The 25,467-nt window shown below is 38.6% G+C and overlaps 1 protein-coding gene across 1 annotated transcript in view; it reads left to right on the forward strand.

The window, feature by feature from the left end:
- CSTPP1 (centriolar satellite-associated tubulin polyglutamylase complex regulator 1) overlaps nucleotides 1-25,467 on the forward strand; it is a 180,908-nt gene that overhangs the window by 42,962 nt on the left and 112,479 nt on the right. The gene's annotated exons all lie outside the window — the stretch shown is intronic.

The following is a 25,467-nucleotide window of genomic DNA, read 5'->3' on the forward strand; positions in this document are numbered from 1 at the left end:
TGCTGATGACGTAGTGCAGCGAACGCTTAGTTCTGGTAGGTTAGTTGAGGGCTGCCCAGGCATGTTTCAGAACATGCCTTTGGTGCAGCTAGTTTTGTCCAGTGATAAGTCTCATGATGGTCATGACTATAGTAGCTCAAGAACTAATTGTTTGATCTGTTAGATCTGTTTCTTTAGGTCCCTCCTATAATTTTTAATTTTCTCCACTATTCAGAATACTTACTCTGATTTCCTGTTGTCAGTGTTCCTTTAGCCGATGTTTTTCATAGCTGGCTTTTCTCATGGAAATGCTTAGGATAATTTGCTTCTGCAGTTTTCTTTCTACAGGATGCTGTGTCAATCAGCTAATGGTTTTAGAGTACTTGTAGAGGCCGAATAGCTTTCATGTTGTGTTTCTTTGTAAAGCATGCTTGAAGTGTGTAAAAGTCAAAATGATTACTGCTTCTTTAATATCACAGAACTGTTCTTAGGCTGAAAGAATCTGTTTTGAACACCTTGGTCTTCATGAAAGGGTGTACTAAGGAAATACACCATGTTATTTTTATTTCCAAAATGCCATCACATATTTGCATAATCATTTGGATTCTCCTTCCTGTTTTTCATGTTTATTGGGAACATTCTAAGGAAGAATAGCCTCTAACAGGCTGCTGCTGCTGCTTCTTCTTCTTCTTCTTCTTCTTCTTCTTCTTCTTTTTTAAGATTTTACTTATTTATTTGAGAGGGACAGAGAGTGAGAGAGAGAGTGAGCATGAGTGGAGAGGGGGGAAAGGGAGGGGGGAAGAAACAGACTCCCCACTGAGCAGTGAGCCCTGACATGGGGCTCAATCCCAGGACCCTGGGATCAGGACCTGAGCTGAAGGCAGAAACTTAACTGACTGAGTCACCCGGGCACCCTAACAGGCTTCTATCCAAGGGGAATCATGAGCTCAGTCTGCCCTATTTGAAAACATATTTTTTCCCTTCTATGCTCCAGAGCTCCCTTAAAGATCAGACAACTGTTCTAATGGCCTAAACTTGGGTTGCTGTTAGGGGGATTCTGACTCCCTAGCTTTTTTACCAAGCTATGGGTCTTGCAAATAAAATCTAGATTTCTTATGGATTGGAAGTCTGAGTCCCTGGGGAAAAAAGGCTCTCCAGGAGCACAGCCTGTCCCTTTTCCCAGTCCTCTAAAGCGGGATCAGGGAAGGAATCTTACTTGTTCTCATGGTGTGGGCTGAAGCAAATGAGGTGGGCAGGGAATAAAGACTCAGATTGAATAGCCTTGCTTGCTCTTACAGAACTGACAAGCCTAGGGGTCAAGTTTCTAGGCCATTTAATCTGTACCAGCACTCTTGAGGCTCCTTGCCAAGTGAAATATGATTCTTCTGGGGGCAATGCTTCTTCCTGGTTCTTTTTCATTTTACTCTACCTCCCCCACCCTCCAACTCCTTTATAAGTCTTTCCTATCACACTGGTTCCTTGAGGACAGGCATCATTGTCTCTTCCTCTTTGTGTTCCTAGTGCCTGGCCGATGTTTAGCACAGAATAGATGTTAGGTGAATGTTTGTTGAATATACAACTTATCTATATTTTAAGTTATTGCACACTATTTACTCTTGTTATTGTTAGTAATAAGGACTTTCTCTTGCTTTTTCTCTCTTTTTTCTTGATTCTTTTTGATTAAGCTCTATATTCTGCCATATAAGAAGCTGTATGCCATGTATGTAGTACTCCAAAAGTGAACACAACTGGTCTAAATAACTGATACTGAACTCTATAGAGCCAATAGTAAATCTTATAACCGTTTCAAAATCCTACTGAATGCTATCAACTGCAGCTTTTATCCACCAATACACTGTTGAAAAAAAATCTTAAAATTTTCCATAGTGCTGATAGAAATCTGGTTGCCAAGTGAGCTGTTTCTTGTCCTCAGGAAACTAAAAATTACGTAATGTATATGAGTGGCACATACCTGAGACTTTTTAGAAGCCATCTTAGCCCAAGGCAAGTTATTTTGAGAAATGAACTGGCATCAAAGCTCCAAAATCTTAAAACAAACAAACAAAAAAGACTTGAAAGGTATGGATATATGATGAAATTGAAAGTAGTATTTGGTAGACAAGGAGACCTGAGTGGTAGAAGCTCCTGATTTTCTTTGATTATGAATTTTATTTATCTAGTGAAAATCCTTCTTTATTAGGCTTCAGTTTTGTGTTGATTCATAGCAGCATAATGACACTGCCCTAGGAAGAAGAGTTCCTTATTCTTAAAAGTCCTCACTCTATAATCTTAAGGCATTTTTTGAAATTGTTTTTGGAAGGAAGGCTTTCCTGCTGATTTTCTTCTCTGGGTCTGATGTCCCCTCACCTGTGCTGTCACTCCTTGGTTGTTGGTGTTTTCCAACAAATCCATGATTGTTCCAGTAAATCTGGGTAAGCTGCAAAACATGAGTAGCTAAGCTGTACAACATGAGTAGCTAAGCTGTACTGTGTGTGTATGTCTGCAAGACTATGAGCTCTTTAGATCATATTCCTCTGGACAGTCTTGAAAGAAGGATACTAAATCCCAGAGGATTTTCTTTTATGTTGTGTGCAACCTCTACCTCTGAATGTTGTCTTTCAACCAGTGGAAGGTAAAAGGAATTAATATTTAGAGGTGCCACTCTAAGAATAGACTAAGTGTCAGCATGGGGTCAGGACCTCTGAAGAAGTACATCCAAGAAAATGAGGCTAGAGTAGCTATAACTTAGAAACCACAGCAGAGTGTGACCAGGTTCTTGTGGTAAAGATAAAATGAGAAATGTGGGTTTTTAAGACATTGGAAAATAATGATGAGAGAAAAACAGGCTGAAATCTGAGAATTCCTATCAGAATTGGGAACCATTCTTCACAGGCTAAATTGATAGTTACAACACTGTGGCATCAGGGAGCTTGACCTCCACGTACTAATATAGAAATGAATGATACTCTGTGGTCTTGGTTGGTGGGCCCAGGAGGGCTCTTTCTTATGATCGAGTATCTTGTTTTTGTGTTGTTTTTTTTTTAAGTGATGGTTTTAGCTTCTTGGGGATACTTTCGTGATGTCTGTTTTGGTTGCAAGTACACAGATACCTTCATTGATAGAGGTTTATTTTAAGGCTATGTGAGCATATAAGACAGCATTCACTCGTGAATTCATTCAGCAATTATTTTTGAGTGCTTACTATGTGCCTATGTATAGTAGTCAGCGGAGATAGAGTAGTGAACAAGACAAATAAAGTAGTTATTCTCATGGACGTAAGGGTTTAGTGAGGGAGGTAGTCAATAAACAAGTAAACTCATGACAATAGCTAATAGTTAATAAATACTTGCTGTGTGCTAGGCACTGTTCTAGGCATATAGCATGTATTCTCTTATTTAATTCTCACAATAGTGGGGCACCAGGGTGGCCCAGTTGGTTAAGCATCTGATTCTTGATTTCGTCTCAGGTCATGATCTCAGGGTTGTGAGATCAAGTCCCAGGTCGAGCTCTGCACTGGGTGTGGAGCCTGCTTGAGATACTCTCTCTCCTCTCCCTCTCCCTCTGCCACCTCGCCCCCTTATGTGCATATGCTCTTTCTCTCCTTCTTTCTAAAAAAATAAATAAGTAAATAAATAAAAATCCTTAATTCTCATAATACCATGAGGTGGGATATTAATATTCTCTTCATTTTATGCATTAGGAAATTCAGTCACACAAAAGTAATATTACCAAGGTTACACGGCTGATAACCATAACAAAATAAATAATAATAACTAAGGTAATGTGATATACAGGATAGTCAGGAAGGCCCCTTGGAGATGGCATTTGAGGGCTTATCCCATGGGATGATTGACTCATCCCATCAAAGAGCCAATAAGTTATCTCTGTTCAGGTGACTCACCTTTTTGTCCACCTTTGTTACCTAAGCTTTCTGTGTCCAAAAAAGATAATATGATTGATTTTATTTGCTGCTATCCAGAATGGAATGACCTTAATAGGCAGTGATCAGGGAAAGCCGCCTTACAAGTAATTGGTTTCCCTATGCATTGCTCATATATAATAAGTGAAAGTAATAAAATAATTAGACATAAAAATTACCTGTGTTATATATATTGTTATATATATTAATATGAAGATTGAAATCTTAGTTTTTAGAAAAAGAACATTAATTATTATATCTTGATATATATTAATAATCAGAATTCAGTTGGGAATTTGCATACCTTTTTTTAATATGCTCTTGTAGTAAAAGATACCAGCATCAAATCCCTTTTTGTTGTTGTTGTTTTGATTAGAATACATCCATGAAACGTGAACTTCATTAATTCACTCCTGGAGAAGAAAAGGAAGTTCCAATGTTGTATATTCCTAAATCACTTAAAATGTAACTCTAAAGAAAATAAACCATTAAAATATGTATTATTTTTTCTTTTTTTAAACAGGTGCTCTAAGCCCTATGAAAGATGACCCACTTCTCTCCTAAGTAATCTAGAACAATCAGGGTGTAAACTTTCAGTTCTAAAGTTGGCAAATTGTTTCAGGATTATCCATCATCCAGCATTTAAGTAATATTGTTTTGGGTTCTTCTCGTGCCCATGGTAACAGAGGAGCCGTTTTGGAGCAACAAGAGACACATCAGAACAAATCAGGACTTCACTGATTTCCAGGCTCATAGCTTTGAATGAGGGATGGACTTGAGACTTCTCTGGGCCATTTCTGCTCCGTGTTTTCCCTACTTACTGCTGTTAAATTGAGCCAAAATGTGCTCTGGTGAAGTAATGGTGACTAATCCTATTATAGACTTCTTCAAAAGGGTAATGCTTCTCTCTACCCTGCCCCCCATCTTTTTTCCATAGTTCAGTTCTTAGCTGGAGTTGACACATTATAACAGAAAATTACCCATTTCTCATTGTTAGCATCGGATTCTCACAGACTCAGATAATTGCCAGGAATAGATTTTGCCTTCAGCTAGAGCAATCCTGTCCTCACTGTTATTGGCCCAGGCACTTCTGTCATTTGTAAAAATCTGTAGAGGATTCTGGTTCTTTTCTATGTCACTAGGGGTATCCAAAGCAAAAGTACTTCAGGGAGACATAGTGGTGAGTTGAGAGTCACCAAAATCTGTTTTGAAACTTAAGAATCCAGGTTCATCAAGGATGGAAGAAGCTGCTTACTTGCTTAGAATCTATCTCTCTTCTTCAGTCCCTTCGTGTTTTGATTACAGGAAACCATCCAGCAGCACTTGACCTGGTAACTGAGGAAGCCATTTCACAGCCCGCTGGTCCCCTAACTCATTTAGAAGTCAGAGTCAAAGGTTGTGGAAGTAATAATTGGGCCCAGATTCTCCCTGTCAGGAGAGACCTCACTTCCCCTCCCCTCTCTTCTACAAGTTAAGAGAAACTTAGCTGTTGTGAAACTGTTCAATAAGAGGAAATGAAGGAACTCCATCCTTTGCTGAAGTATTCTCAAGAACCAGTGATATTATTTCTGTTTTCATGGGAGCAGATTTTACAGCTAGCTAGTATAAAATGTAGGTATAATTTTCTACACAAAAATACTTCCCCTTAGAGAAATTACTTGATTTATTTTAATCGATAAATAATATAAAGAATCTTTATTTGGTCCAATCTAAGCACTGATATTTCTTCTCCTTCTCCCGCTCTGATAATTCTCTGTGTATCTCCCCGGCAATCAGGTAGACACACACAAATCTGAATTAACAGATCAGTAGTGCCATTAGTACTGTGACATAGCTCCTCAGAAGTTAAGAAACTGTACTTCATCAACAATAGAACAGTTTAAATTCATTGGTGTTTTTAATTTCTTCCATAATTTGCTCAGAACCCTAGAAGATCTGTGGTGCTGGCAGCACAGGCCTGGCACAGGAGCAGGAAAGAATGACACATTCTGGCACCTTTAACCAGAAGGTCTTTAATGAACTGGGATGGGGGTGGAGGGGATAGAGGGGAAGGAGGAGGGACAGTTAGGATTTTGGCAGCCACACAAAGATTCTTCTTCCCTGAGAAAAGTGAAATGAAAGTCAAATGAAGCTTCTCTCTGTTATTATGATTTGCTGAGATGTTTGTCTGTCTCTTAGCTTCCAGCCCCATGGCAGGTGCATCTTTACAGTCGATGACTTCCCCACAAAACAAATTGTTTCTCAGGATCCCTCAAGAGGGGTCATGTCCAACCAATTTCCTGTCTGAGGCCATAACTGTGATTCCTTTCTTCAACTATCAGATGCAATTTTGACCAGCACAGTGGAAACTATCTTACTAGAAAATGTCATGAGCATGTAAATTTATTTTAGGACATGTTGGCCCAGGGTTGCTGAGTTCTGGGGCTGCAACAGTCAGTAATGCTGTTTCCGAGGTGGCCACAGAAGCAGCCTTGATTTCATCCCTTTGTCATTAAATGACATCAACAACAAATGTCTTTGTTAATGTCCTTGTGTTATATTTTCCAGGTCAAGATCATTGCCAGGGATTATAATACCTATATCACAGTGTTGTATAGATGAGATAAAATGACACGTATAAAATGGCTGGCTATATAGAATTCATTCGCATTCCCGTTTAGCTCCAGTTTTCTGGGATTTTTTCTTCTCTCCTACTTCGTGGATCTCTTGGAAAGTGGCAGTCTTGCTCTTCTTTCTCTTTAAATGGTATTAGAGTTTGATTTTGAGGACTTTGTAGTCTCTCTTGTTTTCTTTTTTTTTTTTAAGATTTTTTTTTTTTTTAATTTATTTGACAGAGATAGAGACAGCCAGCGAGAGAGGGAACACAAGCAGGGGGAGTGGGAGAGGAAGAAGCAGGCCCATAGCAGAAGAGCCTGATGTGGGGCTCGATCCCATAACACCGGGATCACGCCCTGAGCCGAAGGCAGACGCTTAACCGCTGTGCCACCCAGGCGCCCCTCTCTTGTTTTCTGTAACACTTTTTGCTTACTCTGCATTTTATGTACTTTTTTGGAGATTAAAGACGTTGATAATTTCCTGCATGACTATTAGCCATTTAGCGTTAGCCACTTGACTCATCATTTAGTTCATTCAGAGAATAGCCTAAGAAAGCTTTTTTGTCTTTCCTTTTCCCACCGATAAGCCATCTCCTCACTTCCTGGCTATACCCTCTTTTCCCTGGCTGCCAAGATTAAAAAATTCAAGGTGTAATGGGAGACCTGAGCCAGTCAAGTCTATCCAATGTGTATTGTTCCTACTCTTAGCTCTAGCGTACGGCGATGTGCTCAGGGTAATGAAAAGCAGACATTCTCTGCTGAGGTCATTGCTCCTCACACTGGCAGCCTGCTGCAGGAAGCTGTTTATCTGTGCTCGCTGAGCCAAGCTCCAGCCTCCGAAGAGTTGGAATGTATTGAGAAACCGCAGAGCCCAAAGAGACAATGTTACACAGGCAGCTCCAGGCAGGGAGAGAATATTTACACCACACAAGCTGCAGTTTACAAGTGCGGGGATAATTGTTCATCTGCACACTCTCAAACTTCACCTTCTAGGCAATATATATACCCTCTCAAGGGGCTTTAACCAGAGAATTGTACAGCTATGTACAAAATGCCCTGAACACCTACTTACTTGACATCTGGAAGAAGGGGTATTATAGAAAATTGGATGTAAAACCATTTTTGGGGTGCCTGGGTGGCTCAGTCACTTAAGCATCAGACTCCTGATTGCGGCTTAGGGCATGATCTCAGGGTCCTGGGATCGAGCCCTGCATCGGCCGCTGTGTTCAGAGTGGACTCTGCTTGGGATTCTTTCTCTCCCTCTCCCTCTGCCCCCTACTCTCTTTCTCTCTCTCCCTCTCCCTACTTCTCTCGAATAAATAAATAAGTAAAATCTAAAAACAAAACAAAACACAACTAACTTTTTAAGGTAGCTTTTTTCCGAGTCAAAGTTGACATTTAGAATCTTAAACCATAGGCCTGCTCTCTAAAGCATCCCAAAATATTGTTCTTGGCATGGTTTTTCCAACTACATATTTTTCTTATCTCTTTACCAAAATATCAAGATATGTGGCTGTAAGATATGGTCACTTGTCTATAAGGGGATGTAATTTGGTTGAGGAGATAATGCTTATTGATTAACAGACAGAATAATTGTTAATTTTTGTTAATAATTCAAGACCTTATATAATGGCATCAAATTGTGCTCTGAGATCTGAGGATAAGGAGAAATAATGGGTGCTAGAGAAGTTAAATAAGGCATCATAGAGGAGTGTGTCTTGACTCATGTGATGGTTACTTTTATGTGTAATCTTGACCAGGTGAGGGTATGCCCAGATAACTGGTAAAACACTATTTCTGAGTATGTCTGTGAGGGTGTTTTCAGAAGAAATTAGTGATGGAATTGATAGACTTTAAAGAAGATCCACCCTCACTAATGTGGGTAGGCATCATCCAATTCCTTGAGGACCTGGCTAGAACAAAAAGGTGGAGGGAGAGTGAATTTGTGTTTTTTTGGTTTGTTTTTATTTTTGTTTTTGTTTGCTTTAGCTGGGGCACCCATTATTTCCCACCCTCAGATATCAGTGCCTTTGAATTTGGGCTAGAACTGACATCACTGGCCCTCTGAATCTTGGGCCTTTGGACTCAGAGTAGGACTTACACCACTGACTGCCCGGGCTCTTAGGCTTACAGAACATGGATTGAATTATACTACCAACTCTCCTGGTTCTTCATATTGCAAATGGCAGATCACTGGATTTCTTGGCCTCCATAATCACATGAGCCAATTCCATAATCACATAAGCTGAATCTCTTCTTGTAGATACAGTTTACCCTTGAACAACACACAGTTAGGGACACTGATCCCCAACACAGTAAAAAATCCATGTATAACTCTTGACTCCTTCAAACACTTAACTGCTAACAGCCTACTGTTGACTGGAAGCCTAAACAGTTGATAACATAAACAGTTGATTAACATGTATTTTGTATGTTATATGTATTATATTCTTATAATAAAGTAAGCCCAAGAAAAGAAAATGTTTTAAGAAAATCATGAAGAAGAGAAAATACATTTATAGGACCGTACTGTAAAAAATCTGTACATAAGTGGACTTGCAAAATTCATACCTGTGTTGTTCAAGGGTCAACTGTATGTACGTATTTACTACTGGTTCTGTTTTTCTGAACAACACTGACTAATACAACCTGGAAAGGTGAGTAGAATTTGAATAAGCAAACGAGAAAGAAATATTTTTACGTGACACGAAAGTACTGTGGCATAGTTGTTAACAACACAGACTTTGGAGTTAAATCTTTGTTTGAGGGTTGCCATTTACTATATGTGATCTTAGGCAGGTTGCTTAGCCTCATCTATAAAATACGGCGACACATATATAAAATGTAAAATTCCATGTTACATGATTGTTGGAAGGATAATGCATGTAAAGTGGTTGACATTCTCCTTACGATAGATACTAAGTGTTGAATAAGTGATAGCTACTACTGCTGTTGTTTGTGCATTTGACAAATATTTACTGAATGCCTGTGTGTTAGTCAGTGTTCTAGACACTAGGGCATATACAGCAATGACAAAACAGACAAGAAATCCCAACCTGTGGAGCTTCCGTTCTGACATTAGCTTTCATACTGAAACTGTATTTTAGCTTTTTTTTTCTCTTGTAATAATTTTAGACTTACAGAAAAGGTGTAAAAATAGCCTGGGGGGTGCCCGGGTGGCTCAGTCAGTTAAGCGTCTGACTCTTGATCTCAGCTCAGGTCTTGATTTCGGGGTTGTGAGTTCAAGCCCCGCATTGAGCTCCATGCTGGGTGTGGAGCCTACTTCAACAACGACAACAGCAATGCCTTTCACCCAACTTCCATTAATGTTAGCATCTTCTATAACCATAGTATAATTATGAAAATCAGTTAATTGAAAACTATTAACTATCTCTAGACATTATTGGAATTTTCATCTTCATTTTTGAAGGGTAGTTTTTTCTGGTATAAGTTAAGTTATTATCTTTTAGTTCTTTGAAGACACTATTTCATTTTTCTTCTGGTTTCCACAGTTTCTGTTGAGAAGTCAGCTATCAGTCATTCTTACACCTTTGAAAAATAATCTGTCCTTATTTCTGGCTACTTTTTGGATATTTCTCTTTGGTCTTTGGTTTTTAGTAGTTTCACTGTAATATGCCTGGGTTTGTTTTTCTTTATATTTAAACCCCTTTGTGTTCTTAGCACTTCTTGAACCTGTAATTTGATGTCTTTTATCAGTTTTTGAAAGTTCTCAATTTTTAGCTTTTCAGATTTGCTTCTGTTCCACTGTCTTTACTCCTTCTGGGATTCCAGTTACACAAACTTTAGACTTTTTCATGGTATCCTCTCTTATGTACTTTTCTGCATGTTTCATCATTTTGTCTTATATGCTTTCTTCTAGATTCTTTTTCTGACCTATTCTTTCATTTTGTATAATTTGCTGTTAAACCCATGTACTGAGTTCTTAATTCCAATTATTGTCTTATTTTTGCTTTTGTATTTTTTTGTATCTTACCATAACACTTTTAATCTGTCTGTTTTAAATACAAAGGAGAGAAAAAAAGAAATTGCAAGCTGGGGAAACCATGGATGTTAAAAGCGAGTTTGAAAAACCTTAAGATTTGTTTACTAGTGTTTCTCATACTTCTCTTAGTCTTGCTTCCCATAGTGCATCTCCGTTTTTCTTTTTTATTTCCAATAGCAAAGAAGATTTACTTCTATAGTTTATTGTGAAAATTTTATATAGCTTAAATATGCCTTTTGGTTGGTTTTTTAAAGACTTTTTTTTTTTTAGAGTAGTTTTAGGTTGACTGCAAAATTGAGAGGAAGGTAGAGCTTTCCTATGTATTCCCTGCTGCCAAAATGCAAATTCTATGGATTTGGACAGATGTCTAATGACATATAACCATCATTATGGTATCATACAGAGTATTTTCACTGCTCTAAAAATTATGTGTTCTCCCTGCTTATCCCTTCTTCCCACCCAATTCCCAGCAACCACTGATCCTTTTACTATCTTCATAGTTTTGCCTTTTCCAGATGTAATATAGTTGGAATCATACAGTATATAGCCTTTTCCAATTATTTAACTTTTTTAAAAAGATTTATTTATTTATTTGAGAGAGAGCACAAGCAGGAGGGGGAGAGGGAGAGGGAGAGAGAACCTCAAGCAGACTCCACACTGAGCATAGAGCCCAACACAGGGCTTGATCTCACAACCCCAAGATCAAGAATGAAACCTCATAATTCAATAATTATGGGGCACCTGGCTAGCTCACTCAGTAGAGCATGCATTCAGGTTTTTGTTTCGTTTTGTTTTTGTATGATTTCTCTACTAATTCTTATACTTCATTTTCTTGAACATGGTAAAGCATAGTTATTTGAAAGTCCATACTTCAAAATCTGAATTCCTTGTGGTCTGTGTCTACTATCTATTCTGTCTCTTAGCTCTTTACTCCATTGTCTTAAATTATAGTATACTTTTTTCCCTTAGTTGAGTGTTATACATTGTAGATGAAGAATTATAGAGATAATGTAAAGCCTAGAATGCTATTATCTTTCTTCAGAGAGGTTTTACATTTGTTTCTGGCAGATGGCCTGAGCACTAGCAATCCTGGATTACCTCAATCCAATCAGGGCTTGAAATAATTTGAAGCTAGGCTTAAGTATCAGGGAGGGCTGATCTATTTCTAGGTATAGTCTTTCAGGGTGCCAAGCAGAGCCTTAGGGATACACCACAGTCCCTCTACCCAGCCTGGGTGGGTCCTGAACTCCAGTTTTTTGACCACCGAGCCTTAAGAGTCATTTAAAATTCAGGAACTTAACATTAATTCAAAACTATTACCTGTACAGTCTAACAGCTGTCTCTTTCAGGACTGGCAGAAGCTCCTGAAACTATTAGAGGGTGTAATAATATCTTATTTTTGAAGTGGTGATGAGTATAAATGATACTGTGAGATAGTTGGGACAACTTTAATGTGAAAATATCTGAGGTTTCTATTACTGACAAAATCACATGTACTGCTAATTCTACTATGTTTATATTCATAACTGAAGGAAATAGTAAATTTCAGTTAACGGTTTGTAAAACTAAAGATGTAATTTTTTTCCTATCCAAGTTTGTGGATCCGTTGAATTCAATCCATGGACTCTCCCATTTAGAATTTCTGTTTATGGGGAAAAGTGGCACCAAATGCTAGGCTGACCTCTTTGGGTTTTATTCTCCTTTCATAACTTGGCCTTGTCATTCTTCATTTGCCTCAGTGGCTCTCTGATACTTCAAACAGATGCTTTTAATAATTCATCTAGTTTTTCTCAGCCAGAAAGTTTAGTCTAAATTACCTACTCTACCTTTATTGTAAGAGGAAGTATTTTGGAACTTTTGTTTTGGAGGAATGTAATTATATTAGCAAAAGTAGAAAATATCATACACAGGAAGAGGTCATAGAGGAGTCTAACTTGGCCTGTGGAGGACTAGTACATGTTGAAAAGCAACAGGAAATGTATAATTAGGATAGGGCCAGTTTGTGGAAGGCTCAATTATGCTGAAATAAGAAGAAAGACAAAATGAAAGACAGCACCTTGTAAAGGCTAAAAAATAAACTCATTGTCTGGTCTTCTTTTAATTTTTAAAATTTGTTAACTGCTTACTAAGTACCTACTATGTGCCGATCTGTGCCAGACATGGTCCTCGAGGAATTCACTGTCAGTCTCATGGGAGGCAAAAATAATGGCAGTTTCATACCAGAAAAACCCTGTTATTCTATAGTATGGACCTACTATATTGGGTACCAGTCTAGTGAAGGATATAAGATGAATAAGCCAGTTGAACTCAAGGAACTTATGAACTCAAGGGGAAAACCAGACATAAGCATAACTATTAGGATGCTATTAAATACATGCCAACTAGAATTTCAGACAACATGTTTTGGAATAAGTGAAAGGAAGGATTCATTCTGACTATGAATTTTAAGGAAAGCTTCATGGAAGAAATAGTACTTCAAGTGGTCCTTAGAAGATGAATAATAAGAGAATGGGAACTGAGCAGGAAGGGTATTGCTAGCCAAAGGAACAGCATGAGCAAGGGCACAGAGGTTTTGTGTTTTCAGAGAATGACAAAAGGTCCATTTAGTCCAATCGAGCTGTGGTAACAAACCATCATGGACTAGGTGGCTTATAAATAACAGAAATTTATTTCTCATAGTTCTGGAGGCTGGAAGCCCAAGATCAAGGCTCTGACAGATTCCTTGTCTGTGGAGAGTCCACTTTCGGTTCATAGATGGCCTTCCTTTTGTTGTATACTCACACGGCAGAAGGACCAAGGGACCTTTCCTGGGCCTCTTTCATAGTGGCAAGAATCCCATTCATGAGGGCTCCAACCTTATCACCTCCCAGAGCCCCCACCCCCAAATACCATCACATTGGGGAATTAGGTTTCAATATATGACTTGAAAGAGACACAAACATTCTGTCTATAGTTGTGAGGTACTAGAGCTCAGGACAATATGTAAGTGAGGGGTTACAGAGAGTTTGGTCATGGAAATTTTCTACTCTGTACGCCTGGTATGGTATTGGTGCCATTGACTAAGATTATTCAACTCAGGAAATATTTCTTACATACCCGTATATGCCTGGGTTTATGACAGGTGCTGGGGAAACAATGATTAATAAAGCATGGTCTCTACCTTTTTTTTTTTTTTTTTAAAGATTTTATTTATTTTTTCAACAGAGATAGAGACAGCCAGCAAGAGAGGGAACACAAGCAGGGGGAGTGGGAGAGGAAGAAGCAGGCTCATAGCAGAGGAGCCTGATGTGGGGCTCGATCCCATAACGCCGGGATCATGCCCTGAGCCGAAGGCAGACGCTTAACCGCTGTGCCACCCAGGCGCCCCCCATGCTCTCTACCTTGAGCGTACTCACAGTCAAATAAGTCAATAATTAAATAACTTGTGGTTTGAGCTAACTAGAGGTTCAAGGTGATAAGAATGTCCAGAGGAAGGATATCTTAATTAAGCTTGAGGGGTCAGGAAGGGTGTCATAGAACAGGTGGCCCTCTAAGCTGAATATTCTTTTTTTTCTTTCTTTTTTTTTTTAAGATTTTATTTATTTATTCGACAGAGATAGAGACAGCTAGTGAGAGAGCGAACACAAGCAGGGGGAGTGGGAGAGGAAGAAGCAGGCTCATAGCGGAGGAGCCTGATGTGGGGTTCGATCCCATAACGTGGGGATCACGCCGTGAGCCGAAGGCAGACGCTCAACCGCTGTGCCACCCAGGCGCCCCTAAGCTGAATATTCTTTATCTAAATTATTTATTTATTTATTAAAATTGAAGTTATACATGCATGCAGTTTAAAGAGTAAAATAGTTCTATAAGAATTGTTTAAAAAAAAAAAAGAAAAAGGCATTACCCCAACTATCAATTTAATTTCCCTTTCCTCACAGGTAACCACTTTCAACTTCTTAGAGTGATTTGTTTGGCATTTATTTCTGTATCTCTAAATTACTTGCTTATGTTGCTACTTCATTTTTTTCAAATTCAGGCATTATCTCTTGACTTCCCACTGTGTGAAATGCAAACCTATTTCTATTTAACACATTGTACCACACATACGTAATTTGATTTACTCCCCAACCTCCCGATATACATATATTAAGATTTTGGTTATATCGATATTTACTATTTATATTTTATAATTATATAAACAGTATTGACACTTGAACTAAGTTGCACAATCTTCTCACCCCCAAGACTGTCTTTTTTCCCCTTGTTTGGTTAATTTTTATAAACTTATCACCAATTTACCTCCAAACTCTACCCAACTGAATAAATTGCCTTTCAGTACTTGCTATTTATTTTCCATTGGCCCCTGCAGATCCACTCTCCACATTACCCTGGGGGGTTGATCTGTACGGACTTTAATCCATAGACTCCCTTCCCTGTGGCTTCCCATTTGGGTTAAAGCAGGAGATTGAAGGGCAGGAGGAGACAGGGTGAGCTTGTGGTGTATATTCTCTCCCTACCAGTTTGCTGTGGGTTGAGGTTGGCTCTGTTCCTCTACTGAAGGTCACAGCTTCTGTTAGATGGTCCCTATTCTTCCTAGATTCAAGAAGCCACTCCCTCCACTTCTCTCTTCAGGCCTGGGGTCATAACAGGTCTTAACTGTTGCTAGCTCTGGGGTAATCTACTTTCCCTTAACCTTTTCCACACCTTTGTAAATATTCTCATTTTACAACTTTCCTCAGCTACCTTCTTAAATGTATTATCTGTTACCTGCCAGGACTCTGACTGAATCAAGTACATTGATATTTTTTTGTATGTATTCATTCTCTCTCAGTTTTATCTCCTTAAAGAAGTCCCTCCCAGAATTTTCTTTTTTTTTAATAATAATTTTTTATTATGTTATGTCTCCCAGAATTTTCTGACCTGCTTTATCTATGTTATGTTTTCCCTATGCCTGCCTTATAGAAGCATTCCCTGGACTTTCACCAATACCCTTGGGATTTCTTGTCTTCTTTCATCCTAGTTTTTGGTGTAGTAGTCATTTTAAAACAGGACCTCACATTCTTTGATACTCTTGCCTTTGAGAAGTAGAGTCTATATCCTTTCCCCTTGAATGTGAATGTGATAGAAGTAACACTATGTGAACTTTTTTTTTTTAAGATTTTATTTATTTATTCGACAGAGATAGAGACAGCCAGCGAGAGAGGGAACACAAGCACGGGGAGTGGGAGAGGAAGAAGCAGGCTCATAGCAGAGGAGCCTGATGTGGGGCTCGATCTCATAACGCCGGGATCACGCCCTGAGCCGAAGGCAGACGCTTAACCGCCGTGCCACCCAGGTGTCCCACACTATGTGAACTTTTAATATATTTTTTGCTTTTATTTATTTTTTTTAAAGATTTTATCTATTTATTTGATAGAGAGAGAGACAGCGAGAGAGGAAACACAAGCAGGGGGAGTGGGAGAGGGAGAAGCAGCTTCCTGCTGAGCAGGGAGCCAGATGCGGTGTTTTATCCCAGGACCCTGGGATCATGACCTGAGCCAAAGGCAGACGCCCAATGACTGAGCCACCCAGGTGCCCCCCCCCTTTTTTTTTCAGAGAGGGAGTGTGAGAGGGGGGTGGGGAGAGAAGTAGGAGGAGGGGCAAAGGGAGAGAGAATCTCAAGCAGGCTCCACGCCCAGCACAGAGCCCAGTGTGGGGCTTAGTCTCACAACCCTGAGATCACGACCTGAGCCAAAATCAAGAATCAGACACTTAACTAACTGAGCCACCCACACTACCAACACTATATGACTTCTAAGGCTAAGTCACAAAAGGCCATGTAGATTGTGTCTTGGTCTCAGGGAACTCACTTTTCAGACATTGCCTCCCAGGAGACCCCTTTTTACTAACCAGTTGCTAAGCTGTAAGAAGCTCAGCCACGAATTTGGTCTTCAAGCCTAGGTGTCTGACATGTGAGGGAAGAAGCTTCCAGATACCTCTATCCACAACTATTTGAGTCAGCCCCAGCCATTTGGGTCTTCCCAATTCAGGTCCAGACATCATGGAGTAGACACATGCCATCTATTCTATACTCTGTATAATTCCTGACATACTCAATCCATGAGTATAATAAAAAAATTTTTTTATGCCATTAAGTTAAGTATGGTTTGTTATGCAGCAACAGATGATTGGAACAAAATTTGTTACTGGGAATGAAGGGCTTCAGTAACAAAAACCCAAAACAAATGTCATTGGCTTTGAGACCAGGCAACAGGCAGAAATCAGAAGGACCTTGAAAAGACTGACAATGAAAGTCTGATGGGCCTCAAGGAGACTATCAATGAAGGCTTTAAAGAGAGTGAGGAAAACGTTAGTTGGAGGTAAGAGGACCTTTGTTATGTAATGACGGAAAGTTTGGCAATACTGTCATTTTTGGTAATGTGAAAAATAGGAAATTTACATAGTGAGTATGACAATCCTACCTGTGGAGAGTTCTGGGCTGCCTATCTTTTTCTAGCTACCTACAGTAAAATGTGAGAGAGATGAACTAAAGAATGAACTATTTTGTTTTCATGTAGAATTTAGAGGAAATACAGAGAGCTCAGGACGGTCTTTCCAAGCAGCAGAAAGTATTCAAAGTAAGAAAGTGCCTCAGAACAAAGATCAAATCCAGTGTGCTGGCAGAGAAATGTGGCCCAGGGGTAAAGATGAACCCTTTGTTAAAGCCTCAGCAAGATTTCTGGGTGGAGACTTATAGACTCTATTTATTTATTTATTTATTTATTTATTTATTTATTTATTTATTTATTTATTTATTTATTTATTTATTTATTTATTTATTTATTTATTTATTTATTTATTTATTTATTTATTTATTTATTTATTTATTTATTTATTTATTTATTTATTTATTTATTTATTTATTTATTTATTTATTTATTTATTTATTTATTTATTTATTTATTTATTTATTTATTTATTTATTTTCTCATAGATTCTTTCAGATAGACAAGAGGCCTAAAGATCTAAAGAGTGTTGTCCCACAGAAGCCTCATAGGGAAACCAAATAGGGAAGGGCCAGTCTCAAAGAGGTTTGTGGTTATAGCTTTTGTCCAATGGAGTAAACCCCAATAAAGTTAATAGAAAAACCATAACCACTGTTTTTAAGAGAATTGTATTTATGGAAGCCCCGCTAGCTTGGGCTAAAGAAGACATAAATAATATAAAATAAAAAGTGGTCCCTAGACTTCTATGGGCAGGAAGCAAGCTGAGAAAGCTATTCAGCTGCAAACTGAGACTATGATTTATGGAAATGAAAGAATGATTCAGAAGATGAAACCAAAAGCCCAGAGTCAAAAACCATGGAAAGTCATTATCAGGGAGAGGTACTAGGCTCAAATCAAGGAAATGAGACATGTGGGTGGATGGATTTCAGAATTGTAATGAGCCAGCGGTTGCTATATTGCCTCCCATTCTCCCCCTTTTGGATGGAAGTTTATTGTGGTTATCCTGTCACCGTGTTACCATTGTACATACTGGACGTGTGGGAGCCTATAACTTGTCTCTTTAGTTTACAGGTGTTTAGAGTGAGGAATTATGCAAGGAGCTGTACCCAAGAAATTGCACTTGAGGAACTTCATCTGTACCTGGACTTGATTTATATGTCATCCTAGAGTTTGTGTTAATGCAAAAATGGAATTAGACTTTCGGGGTTTTGGTGGGGGGTGTATTTTGCATTTGGGAGAAGTATAAATTGTTGTGACCAGAGGGCAACTGTGGCTGATTATATTTTCCAAAGACAGCTGTACCAATATCTCCTATCTTACATGATCTTCTACGAAGTGATCTTGCCATGCCCCCAGTGAAAGATAGTAGAGTCTGATTTTTTACAGTGTGTGCCTTGGTGTGCACACATATTCATTCATTGTGCTAGGCTTATAAGTATCTGTTTAATCTGGGAACTCATGCCTTTCCATCCTGAGAAATTTTCTCCAATATTTTTTCCTTCATTTTCTCTATTCTTTCAAACATCTTGTCTACTTACATACACACCCACAGATATATAGTTTTATATGAATTATATCATACTATAATGCTGTTCTGTATAATTTTTATTTTTCAGATTACATAGGCTGTATATATCCTTCAAGATTTACCAAATAATATGACATTTAATATTTATCAGTCAATATGGCATTTAAACATACTTACCTAACCATTATACTGATATCTATAAAATCTTTAGGCTATTTCTCACACCTGTGAGTGACCCACACACCAGATAAAAACTTTTTAGATTGTGTGTCCCAATTTGAACTTCCGAAAATATGGTTGCCATATGCTAAGTCTTAAATTGGGGCATCAGCATAGTGTTTGGTGCTCTCCATTGCTCATCCTTCCTTTCCTATAGGGTGACCCCATCTTAAATGAAGGAGTCTACATACTGGGAAGTCACTTAAAATTGCAATATTTTATGGAAACAATTATCTCTAATGACTTTTGTAAAAATAGTATGTTTCTTTTGGAGTCTGAAGCCAAGTGGTGATGCAGGATTTTTTTCTTAGGAATGCAGACCTTCTCTTTAATCAGCAAAACCCTTTAATTTGCTAAAGATCAGTTTAGTGCCCCGTTGACCACTCAGTGGAGCAAGCAAGTGTTAGAGAGAGATCCCTTGGGTTTTTTCTTTGGTTGTAAATTCCATCAAGCTAGCCCATTATTTGCAGTGGATGGGAACTGGAGAGCTGTTCATTTGGCAGTTAGCAAAGCGTGGTAGAGGAAAGAAAAATATCTCTGATATTTTTGCTTAGGGATTTGGGAATTCAGAAGTTAGTTATAGATAACTAGATTAATGTGTTTAAATATTTCGAGTCACTTTAAATCATTCCTTGTTTTGTTACATACTAACAAGATCTTAGAGGTAGCTCAAACAGTGGTTGGGAAGTTCTGTTGTGGATTAGGATCCTTCAAAAGCAGCATCTGCTTATGAGCAGACTGTTTAGGTGATAAGCAAACATAGATTAGCTAATAGAGTAAGAAGTCTTGTGTCCTGTGGTTACCTCCCTATATCTGAGAAGGGGTATTGTTTGTAGGCAAGAGGCAGTTTCTTTGGGGTCCACTGTCTCTGTTTTCCGGGGCTTTTTTTTTTTTAATCCCATCCTAAAGGTAGTAAGAACATATAGTGGCACTAGATGGTATTAATCAGTTTAGGATGTTGACATGTTAGATTGTATAAAACAAGGCAGAAAGGATTACTTTCTGCCAGCTTCACCATTCCTGGCAAGAGCTTACTATGTTCCTGCTAGCTTTGCTGTCATTGTTGTTAACCCATTAGAGAAACTAACCACTATATTGGTTCCAGCCAAATCTTTGTCATCACTGGCCCTAAAAACCTCTTGGGGACCAGAGAGCACCTGGCCATTCTGAAAGCCTCTATCCTCAGTGATTGATGCTCATCTCTGCAGACTCCCCAAAGCCCTCCTCCCTTTTTCCTGAAGCACCTTCAAGCATTTCTGCATGGCTACCCACTCACTCTCTTGTATTATACCTCCTCCTCCTGCCTTACTGAATGCTGGGTTTCCCAGCTCACAACTCTTAAGAAGGAGCTTTATTTCAGAGTAGAAAGGGGCCCCCATATGTGGCCTATTATATCCATATCAACTTGCTTACCCTTTTCAAACAGCTATTGTCTTTTAATAGGGTCCTGCCTGGCAGGGGGAGTCCTTAATTCTTGCCATATAAGAATGGGCAGCTTGAGTTACAGCGAACTGCAGTTTGGTGCTCTGATCAAAAGACCTCTGTTGTTTTTAGGGTTTTTTTTTCCCCTCCCTCTCTCTCTCTTTCTATATCCTGGGCTAATAATTCAGCACAGCAAGGTCATTACAGGCTTTGAATTGAGAGTTGAGAGTGTTAAATTACTGACCTAGAATAAAAGAGATCTGGGGGGCTCTCAAGAAAGATAAAGGGATTCCGGCTAGTAAAGTGCAAGCCCAGCAGCCTCACTTCTTAACAATATTATTTTTTTTAATCCTCTCTGTCTCCAAAAGTCTTTTCTGGGACAAGGAAAGATCTCCTGCCAGAGAAATTAGGTTAGCAACTCAACAACATCTTCTGAGAGCCAGGGCCCAAGTGCTAGCAATTCACGGGGGCCTGTGTAGCTGTCCTTTTGTCTCCCCACCTTGTCAGTATTTCACACTCTGTCGCCTCACTCCCGCAGCCTATCTGGTCCTTGATCATGTAAGTAAAATATAAGTGATATTTCAGCTGAAAGGTTTTATCTCACGCGGGATTTCAGACATGTGAAAAACACCACTTAGGCTTCAAAATATCTTAAAAATACAGCATTGTCTCATTAAAAGCTGCTTCCATTCCATTTATATTTTGTAAATAACCTTTGTCTGGTCCCACCATACTTTAACAAGAACATTGCCCCATTGTGACTGAATGTGACACCTCCACTCTACTGTATTGAGCCTTCTTCATATTTGGCCAAAACTGTTATCTCCCATGTATCCTTTTCCCCAATTATCTCCTAAAGCCAACCACCGTCTCTGGAAAATATTGACTTCCTAAGTTTACTATTTTTAGAAAAGCCCCTGAAACCAACCATCACAGATTTCTACTGAGCAAAGTAATGATAATAGCTGATAGTCCCTGAATTTGCCAGGCATTATACAACATGCATTATTATCATATTTAATCATCTTTGGCAGCTTTCATTCCTGTTATCACAATTTTATAGACAAAGAATAACTGAGGCACAAAATGGTGAAGTTCTTGGCCTAAAGTCACAAAAGTAGGAAGTGGCAGAATCTATCCCAGAGGAGTGCTTCTTGAACTTTAATGTGCTTGTGAACCGCCTGGAGTCTTGTTAAGATGCAGAATCAGATTTAGTAGGTCTGGGATGGGGCCTGAGATTCTGGTTTCTTTTTCTTTTTTTTTTTTTTTTAAGGTTTTATTTATTTATTTGACAGAGAGAGACAGCCAGCGAGAGAGGGAACACAAGCAGGGGGAGTGGGAGAGGAAGAAGCAGGCTCCTAGGGGAGAAGCCTAGAACCCCCAAAATGCTGGGATCACGCTCTGAGCCGAAGGCAGACGCTTAACAACTGCGCCACCCAGGCGCCCTGAGATTCTGGTTTCTAACAGGCTCCTAAGTGATACCAATGCTGCTATCTTTGGTCCACTCTTCCTGTAACAAAGCCATGGTCATTCTTCAGAACCACTCTAAAAAAATGTTTTGATTATAGTTTCCAATCACTCGTTCCATCAGACAATCCTATAAATATACATACTGGGTATTTGATACCAATATCTTAATTTTTTTCCTTTTATGGTAAAATATACACAACAAAATATACATAACAAAATAACCATTTTAACCATTTTTTAAGTGGCATCAAGTCCACTCACATTGTTCTGCAACTATCACCACCATCTATCTCTAGAACTTCTTCATCTTCCCAAACTGAAACTGTACTCATTAAACATTAACTCCCCAATCACACCAACTATAGAATTAGAGAAGTAGTTTCGGATGTGAAAAGGGGAAAGACTAGAATGTACCCTGTAGCATTGGAATTGAATCAGTGTATGCATGGGTTTTAATCTATGTAGATAGCTAGATACATAGAAATGAATCTAGGGGTGTGTGTGTGTGTATGTATGCACACATGCAGAGTGTGTATATATAAACCTTCATTTGTCTTGACCCTGACTCTGGGAGAGCCTAGAAGCAATGATACATTTGGAGAACATCCAGCATCTACCCAGGTTTTTAAACAGTCCTCTAATAAAAGCAGCTTGGGCTTCTTGGAGAAATGGCCCTAGGATTGGGTAGGGAAGGAACAAGATGGGACTGGAACATCTTTTTCTATCAAAAAGTAAGGAAGTGATCAAGAATTGCGTGGATGTGTCAAAAGGACATAGAAGTCGGTCTGGTGCGCCTGGCTGGCTCAGTTGGTAGAGCGTGGGACTCTTGATTTCAGGGTTATGAGCTCAAGCTCCACATTGGGTATAGAACCTACTTACCTACTTACTAAATAAATAAATAACAGTGATTCTAGGAGGCATCTTCGTTTTGTTCTTGTTTTTTAAGAAACATCAATTTTTCTCATAGTTTTAAATAAATACTTTAACAGGGGTTAGAAATACTCTTCATAAGGCCTATAGATTAGGGGCACCTGGGTGGCTCAGTCGATTAGGCAACGGACTTGTTTTGGTTCAGATCATGATCTTATGATCTCAGGGTCCTGGGATTGGCTGCATGTGCCGCAACCGCCCCCCCACCGCCCGCCACCGTGGGTCTACTAGTCCCCTCTGCCGCCTGCTCCTCCCCCCATTTGCGTGTGCTCTCTCTCTCAAAAAAAAAATTAATTAAAAAAAATAAGGCCTGTAAATTAGATTAAAATATTGTATCAATTTTAATTTTCTGATTTTGATCATTATACTATGGTCATATAAGAGAACTAATTTTTTAGGAAATATATGGTGTATTTAGGGGTAAAGGAGCATCATGTTTACAACTTAAACAGTTCCGAAAAACAGTAATATTTATATGTGTGTGTGTGAGAGAGAGAGATTGAGAAAGAATGTTTGAGTGAGAGTAAATGTAACAAAATATTCACATATGAGTAATCTAGGTGAAGGGTACCCAGGAATCCTTTATGCTATTCTTGCAACTTTTCTATAAATTTGAAATTATGTTAAAATACAAAACAATTGAAATCTCAAGAGAAAAAACCCAAAAACTTAAAGAATGGAGGAATTTACTCAATGAAATTTGAATACTGGTTTTGGAGAAATCTGTTTGAGGTAGACATTATAGTATACTTCTGTGTGGCCTTTAAAGTATTTTTAGGAACATTTTTGTTCAATTTTAGAGGTAAGATAGATGTCTATTGAAAAACTTTTTAGTTCAGTTAAATACAATGAAAAAGTAGCAAACGTGCATTTTCATGCAGGTAGAAAATTTGTTTTGGATTTCTGGTCATAATGGCTTACAGTGTTTATGATTTGGCTTTCTTATCCTTCACAAACACGTGGTAATGACACATGAAATTTTCTGAAGAGAAAATTTAAGAGACGTAGCCATTTTGTAAAATCAATATAAATTCATCCATGGGTGAGAAACCAAACAAACCAAAATGCTAATGGGGCTAAAACCACAGGCCTTGTGTGTTCTGGGTTCAGAAGCAAGCATAGGAAACTGAGAGCTCATTTCTCATGGAATAGTAGAGACTAAATGTGTCACACACAGAGCAGGAGATTTTTTTTTTTAAATTATGATGGCTACCTGGAAAATGGCTTACATAAAACTTGGGTCTATGAAAGGAAGCAGACAATCTTGCAACCAGGACTGAGTGGTCTGAGCTACTCAAAGGTTCAGTGACGGCCTCTGTGATAGTCCCGATATCATTAGGAATGGAGCCTTAATTCCCCCAATATACGATCTTGTCCGAGACTAGGATCTGTCCTCAGGAGAGACTGAGGGAGTAAGCAACTGGAGACAGTGATAACCTCCCACTTAAGGTGAATTTACATGCTGAAATTCCAAAATATATGAAAACAACTAATGCTAAGAAAGGGCCAATAAACCCTACAATTGAAATATAAATTTAGAGAAAATAAGACTAATTAATTATTTTAAGTTGAATTTGAAATAAAATTTAGGATCCTCAGGGACATAAAAAAGGAATGGTTTTCATTTAAAAAAGATAATAACTGGATTATTTGTGTTTTGGGTGTTGAGTTTTATGGATAAGTCCTTTATAGATTTTGGATACTAACCCTTTGTCAGATATGTTATTTGCAAATATCTTCTCCCATTCTGTGCGTTGCCTTTCAGTTTGGTTGTTTGTTTCCTTTGCCGTGCAGAAGCTTTTTTTTTTTATGAAGTCCCAGTTGTTTATTTTTGCTTCTGCTTCCCTTCCCTCTGGTAACATATTTAGTAAGAAGTTGCTATGGCTGATGTCAGAGCTTACTACCTGTGTTCTCCTCTAGGATTTTAATGGTTTCCTGTCTCACTTTTAGATCTTTAATCCATTTTGAATTTATTTTTGTGTACGGTGTAAGAAAGCGGTCCAGTTTCATTCTTCTGCGTGTTGCTGCTGTCCAGTTTCCTCAACACCATTGGTTGAAGAGATTGTCTTTTTTCCATTGGATATTTTTCTCTGCTTTGTCAAAGCTTAATTGACCATAGAGGTGTGGGTTCATTTCTGGGTTTCTATTCTGTTCTATTGAGCGATCTATTTTTGTGACAGTACCATACTGTCTTGATCACTACAGCTTTGTAATACAACTTGAAGTCCAGAATTGTGATACCTCCAGCTTTGCTTTTCTTTTTCAAGATTGCTTTGGCTATGCAGAATCTTTTGTGGTTCCATACAAATTTTAAGATTGTTTGTTTTAGCTCTGTGAAAAATACTGTTGGTATTTTGATAGGGTTTACATTAAATGTATAGATTGCTTTGGGTAATATAGACATTTTAACAATATTTGTTCTTCCAGGGGCACCTGGGTGGTTCAGTCAGTTAAGCATCTGACTCTTGGTTTGGGCTCAGGTCATGATCTCAGGGTAGTGAGGTCTGCCCTTGCGTTGGGCTCTGCACTCAGCATGGAGTCTGCTTGGGATTCTTTCCCCCTCCCTGTCCTTCCCCCTCTGCTCATCCCCTGCTCTCTCTCTCTCTCTCAAATAAATAAATAAATAAATAAATAAATAAATAAATAAATAAATAAAATCTTTTTATAAACCCAGTATTTGTTCTTCCAACCCATGAACATGGAATGTTTTTCAGTACTTTGTGTCCACTTCAATTTCTTTCATTGTGTGAGTACAGATCTTTTGCCCTTTTGGTTAGGTTTATTCCTAAGCATCTTACAGGTTTTGATGCGGTTGTAAATGGGATTGATTCCTGGATTTCTCTTACTGCTGCTTCATTATTTGTGCGTAGAAATGCAACAGATTTCCATATGTTGATTTTGTATCCTGCAACTTTACTGAATTCATGTATCAGTTCTAG

This window comes from Ursus americanus, chromosome 24 (genome assembly GCF_024610735.1).
Source record: "Ursus americanus isolate L20-20 chromosome 24, mUrsAme1.1.p, whole genome shotgun sequence".
Lineage (NCBI taxonomy): Eukaryota > Metazoa > Chordata > Mammalia > Carnivora > Ursidae > Ursus > Ursus americanus.